Source organism: Vidua chalybeata, chromosome 1 (genome assembly GCF_026979565.1).
Source record: "Vidua chalybeata isolate OUT-0048 chromosome 1, bVidCha1 merged haplotype, whole genome shotgun sequence".
NCBI lineage: Eukaryota > Metazoa > Chordata > Aves > Passeriformes > Viduidae > Vidua > Vidua chalybeata.
The window spans coordinates 152,775,381-152,781,380 of NC_071530.1; the positions used below are offsets into that span (position 1 = coordinate 152,775,381).

At 68.2% G+C, this 6,000-nt stretch overlaps 1 protein-coding gene across 1 annotated transcript in view; it reads right to left on the minus strand.

The window, feature by feature from the left end:
- ADCK5 (aarF domain containing kinase 5) overlaps positions 1-5,566 on the minus strand; it is a 35,121-nt gene extending 29,555 nt beyond the window's left edge. The window contains exons 1-3 of the mRNA XM_053959501.1: positions 5,513-5,566; positions 3,184-3,339; positions 1,545-1,620 (exon numbers count right to left, since the gene is read on the minus strand). The gene's annotated coding sequence lies outside the window, so the exon portion shown is untranslated. The remainder of the gene's footprint in view (positions 1-1,544; positions 1,621-3,183; positions 3,340-5,512) is intronic.
- Between the last annotated feature and the right edge of the window lie 434 nt (positions 5,567-6,000).

Sequence of the window (6,000 nt, forward strand, 5' to 3'; positions counted from 1 at the left end):
CCCGGGCCCCCCCAAATCCCCCAGGACCCCCCAAATCCCCCCCAAATGCCCATCAGGACCCCCCGGGACCCCTCAGGACCCCCCAAATCCCCTCAGGACCCCCCAAATCTCCCCCAAATCCCCTCAGGACCCCCCAAATCCCCCTGGGACCCCCAAATCCCCCCCAGATACCTGCCAGGACCCCCCAAATCGCCCCCAAATGCCCCCAGGACCCCCCAAATCCCCCCCAAATGCCCATCAGGACCCCCCGGGACCCCTCAGGACCCCCCAAATCCCACCGGGACCCCCCAAATCTCCCCCAAATCCCCTCAGGACCCCCCAAATCCCCCTGGGACCCCCCAAATCCCCCCCAAATATCTGCCAGGACCCCCCAAATCGCCCCCAAATGCCCCCCAGGACCACCCAAATCCCCCCATGACTCCCCAAATCTCCCCCAAATCCCCCAGGACCCCCCAAATGCCCATCAGGACCCCCTGGGACCCCTCAGGACCCCCCAAATCCCCCCGGGACCCCCCAAATCCCCCCCAAATGCCCATCAGGACCCCCCGGGACCCCTCAGGATCCCCCAATCCCCCTCAGACCCCCCAAATCTCCCCCAAATCCCCCAAATGCCCCTCAGGACCCCCCAAAACTCCCCAAATGCCCCCCAGGACCCCCCAAATCCCCCCATGACTCCCCAATTCCCCCCAAATCCCCTCAGGATCCCCCAAATCCCCCCCCCCAAATGCCCCCTAGGACCACCCAAATCCCCCCAGGACCCCCCAAATCTCCCCCAAATCCCCTCAGGACCCCCCAAATCCCCCCCAAATCCCCCCCGGGACCCCCCAGGACCCCCCAAATCCCCCCCAAATGCCCATCAGGACCCCCCGGGACCCCCCAGGACCCCCCAAATCCCCCCGGGACCCCCCAAATCTCCCCCAAATCCCCTCAGGATCCCCCAAATCCCCCCGGGACCCCCCAAATCCCCCCTAAATCCCCCCGGGACCCCCCAAATCCTCACCAAATGCCCCCCAGGACCCCCCGGGACCCCTCAGGATCCCCCAAATCCCCCCAAGACTCCCCAAATCTCCCCCAAATCCCCTCAGGACCCCCCAAATCCCCCTGGGACCCCCCAAATCCCCCCCCAGATACCTGCCAGGACCCCCCCAAATCGCCCCCAAATGCCCCCCAGGACCCCCCAAATCCCCCCCAAATGCCCATCAGGACCGCCCGGGACCCCTCAGGACCCCCCAAATCCCCCCCAAATGCCCCTGGGACCCCCCAAATCCCCCCCAAATACCTGCCAGGACCCCCCAAATCTCCCCCAAATCCCCCCCAATACCTGCCAGGACCCCCCAAATCTCCCCCAAATCCCCCCCAAATGCCCCCCAGGACCCCCCAAAACTCCCCAAATGCCCCCCAGGACCCCCCAAAACTCCCCAAATGCCCCCCAGGACCACCAAAATCCCCCAGATTCCCCAAATCTCCCCCAAATCCCCTCAGGACCCCCCAAATCCTCCCCAAAGCCCCCCGGGACCCCCCGGGACCCCCCAAATCCCCCCCACCTGCTCCAGGCCCCGCAGCTCCACGTTGGTCGTCCACCAATAATCGAGGGAGATGCGGAGCCCCACCGAGAGCGACCTGGGGGGCGCGGGGGGGTCAGGGGCACCCCAAAAAGGGACCCCAGACCCACCCGGGACCCCCAAAACTCCTCTGGGACCCCCCAAAACCTCCCCAGACCTTCCTGGGAACCCCCAAGTTGCCCCCAGACCCCAAAATCCCCCCATAAACCCCCCAAAATTTCCCCCCAAATCCCCAATTCTGGGGGTAACGGGGGGGTCAGGGGCACCCCAAAAGGGACCCCAGACCCACCTGGGACCCCCCAAAGCGCCCCAGACCTCCCTGGGAACCCCCAAATCCCCTCTGGGACCCCCCAAAACCCCCCCGAGGGCTCCCTGGGAACCCCCAAATCGCCCCCAGACCCCAAAATCCCCCCATAAATCCCCCAAAATCCCCCAATTCTGGGGGACACCCCAAAAGGGACCCCAGACCCACCCGGGACCCCCCAAAACCCCCCAGGGCTCCCTGGGAACCCCCAAATCCCCCTGGACCCCAAAATCCCCCCAAAAACCCCCCAAAACTTTCCCACCAAGACCCCAAATTCTGGGGGGCACAGGGGGGGTCAGGGGCACCCCCAAAAGGGACCCCAGACCCACCCGGGACCCCCCAAATCCCCTCTGGGACCCCCCAAAACCCCCCAGGGCTCCCTGGGAACCCCCAAATCCCCCCAGACCCCAAAATCCCCCCATAAACCCCCCAAATCCCCAAAGCCCCTCCCCCAAACACCCCAATTCTGGGGGGCGTGGGGGGGGGTTCAGGGCACCCCAAAAGGGACCCCAGACCCACCCGGGACCCCCCAAACCCCTCTGGGACCCCCCAAAACCCCCCCAGGGCTCCCTGGAAACCCCCAAACCCCCCGGACCCCCAAATCCCCCCAAAACTTCCCCCCAATTCTGGGGGAGACCCCAAAAGAGACCCCAGACCCACCCGGGACCCCCAAAACTCCTCTGGGACCCCCCAAATTCCCCCCAAATTCCCCCCAGGACCACCAACCCCCCCAGGACCCCCCAAATTCCCCCCAGGACCACGCAAATTCCCCCCGAGCCCCCCAAATTCTGTCAAAACCTCCCCAGGACCCCCCCAAATTCCCCCCAGGACCACTCAAACCCCCCCGGGCTCCCCAAATTCCCTCCCAAACCCCTCCAGGACCCCCCCAAATTCCCCCTGGGCCCCCCCAAATCCCCCCCAGGACCCCCAAAATTCCCTCTAAGCCCCCCCAAATTCCCCCCAGGACCACCCAAACCCCCCCCGGGGCTCCCCAAATTCCCTCCCAAACCCCTCCAGGACCCCCCAAATTCCCCCAGCACCCCCAAATTCCCTCAGGACCACTCAAACCTCACCAGGACCCCCCAAATTCCCCCAAACCCCTCCAGGACCCCCCCCAAATTCCCCCCAACCCCTCCCAGGACCCCCCAAACCCCCCCAGGACCCCCCAAATTCCCCCTGGGCCCCCCCAAATCCCCTCTAAGACCCCCCAAATTCCCCCAGGACCCCCCAAATTCCCCCCCAGGACCCCCCAAATTCCCCCCAAACCCCCCCAGGACCCCCCAAATTCCCCCCCAGGACCCCCCCGGGACCCCCCACCTGCAGAACCTGGCCACGCCCTCGAGCAGGAGCCGCGCCCGGCGCCGCCGGGGGGGCTGGGCCAGCGCCCCGCAGCCCAGGGCCACCACCGACCCCCCCAGGGCCACCGTGGCCACCCTGAGGGCCACCGAGCGCCGCCGCGGGGCCACCGGGGACCTGCGGGGACGGGACAGGTCAGGGGTCAGGGGTCAGGGGTCAGGGACAGCCCCAGGGCCACCAGGGACGCCCCCGGGGCCACCAAACCCCCAGGGCCACCAGGGACATCCCCAGGGCCACCAAGTGCTGCTGGGGGGCTACCAGGGACCTGCAGGGACAGGTCAGGGGTCAGGGGTCACTGACATCCCCAGGGCCACCAGGGACACCCCCAGGGCCACCAGGGACACCCCCAGGGCCACCAGGGACATCCCCAGGGCCACTGAACCCCCCAGGGCCACCAGGGACACCCCGAGGCCACCATGGACACCCAGGGCTACTACAGATACCCCCAGGGCCACCATGGACACCCCGAGGGCCACCAAGTGCTGCTGGGGGACTACCAGGGACCTGCAGGGACAGGTCAGGGGTCAGGGGTCAGGGGTCAGGGACAGCCCCAGGGCCACCAACCGCCGCCACGGGGCCACCATGGACACGCCCAGGGCCACCGAACCCCCAGGGCCACCGAGCGCTGCTGGGGGGCTACCAGGGACCTGCAGGGACAGGTCAGGGGTCACTGACAGCCCCAGGGCCACCGAGCGCCACCACGGGGCCACCAGGGACACCCCCAGGGCCACCAGGGACACCCCCAGGGCCACCAGGGACACCCCCAGGGCCACCAACCGCCGCGGGGCCACCGGGGACCTGCAGGGGCAGGTCGGGGTCAGGGGTCAGGGACAGGTCAGGGGTCAGGGGTCAGGGGTCACTGACAGCCCCAGGGCCACCGAGCGCTGCTGGGGGGCCACCATGGCAACAGGGACAGGTCAGGGGTCAAAGGTCAGGGGTCACTGAGGCCACCGTGGCCACCAGGGCATGGACAGGGACCTGTGGGGGACAGGTCAGGGGTCAGGGGTCAGGGGTGAGGGGTCAGTGAGGGGGTCAGGGGTCAAAGGTTGGGGTCAGATGTCAAGGGTCAGGGGTCAAAGGTTGGGGTCAGATGTCAAGGGTTGAGGTCAGGGGTCAGTGACAAGGTCATGGTTGGGGTCAAGGGTCAAGGGTCAGAGGTCAAGGATTGGGGTCAGGGGTCTCTTTTGGGGTCGGGGTCAGGGGTCAGGGGTTGTCCCCCTCATGTCCCCTCCCCCCCAAAGCCCCCCAGGGACCCCCAAAATGTGGGTCAGGGACCCCCCCAAGGGCCCCCCAATTTGAGTCGGGGGTCCTGACCCCTCCCCCCCCCCAAGGACCCCCTCGATTTGAGTTGGGGGTCCCAAAAACTCCCAGCCCCCCCAAATTTGGGGGGTGGTCCATCCCTCCCTGCCCCTCCCCCCTCATTTTGGGGGGGGGTCCCTCCCCAATTTGGGTGGGGGTCCCTCCCCGGCCCTCACCCCCCCCCAGTTTGGGTGTGACCCCCTCCCCAAGCCCCCCCAATTAGGGGTGGGGGTCCCTCCCCCCCATTTTGGGTGGGGGTCTCCTCCCCCCACCCCTCCTTCCTCAATTTTGGGGGGGGGGGGTCCCTCCCCAATTTGGGTGGGGGTCCCTCCCCCCTCCCCAATTTGGGTGTGACCCCCTCCCCAAGCCCCCCCAATTTGGGTGGGGGTCCCCTCCCCCCCACTCCTCCTTCCTCAATTTAGGGTGGGGGGTCCCTCCCCAATTTGGGGTGGGGGTCTCTCCCTCCCCCTCCCCCCTAATGTAGGGTGGGGGTCCCTCCCCAATTAGGGTGGGGGTCTCTCTCCCCCTGCCCCTCCCCCCCCCGCTAATTTGGGTGGGGGTCTCCCCCTGCCCCTCCCCCCCCAAATTTTGGGTGGGGGACCCTCCCCTCCCCCCTAATTTAGGGTGGGGGTCCCTCCCCAATTTGGGTGGGGGTCCCTCCCCATTTTGGGTGGGGGTCTCTCCCCCCCTGCCCCTCCCCCCCCCGCCAATTTGGGTGGGGGTCTCTCCCTCCCCCTCCCCCCTAATGTAGGGTGGGGGTCCCTCCCCAATTAGGGTGGGGGTCTCTCCCTGCCCCTCCCCCCCTAATTTCGGGTGGGGGTCCCTCCCCAATTTGGGTGGGGGTCCCTCCCCTCCCCCCCTAATTTCCGGTGGGGGTCCCTCCCCATTTCGGGTGGGGGTCCCTCCCCAATTAGGGTGGGGGTCTCTCCCCCCCTGCCCCTCCCCCCTAATTTGGGTGGGGGTCCCTCCCCCCCCCGCCCCTCCCCCTCACCGCGGGGTCGCTCCGGGGCCGCTCCGGGCCCGCGGGTGGGGGAGGGGCAGCAGCCGCACCTGGGGGGGGGGGGGGGAGGGGGGAGGGGGAGGGGTCAGCGGGGACCCCCCGGGGGGGGCCCCAAATTCACCGCGGGGGGAGGGGACAGGGGACAATTGGGGGAGGGGACATTGGGGGAGGGGACAGGGGACAATTGGGGGAGGGGACATTGGGGGAGGGGACAGGGGACAATTGGGGGAGGGGACATTGGGGGAGGGGACATTGGGGGAGGGGACATTGGGGGAGGGGACAGGGGACATTGGGGGAGGGGACAGGGGACAATTGGGGGAGGGGACATTGGGGGAGGGGACATTGGGGGAGGGGACATTGGGGGAGGGGACAGGGGACAATTGGGGGGGTCCCATGGGGGGGGGCGGTGACATTGGGGGGGGGTCCCAGGGGGGAGGTGACAACAGGGGGACATTGGGGGGGGTCCAGGTGACATTGGG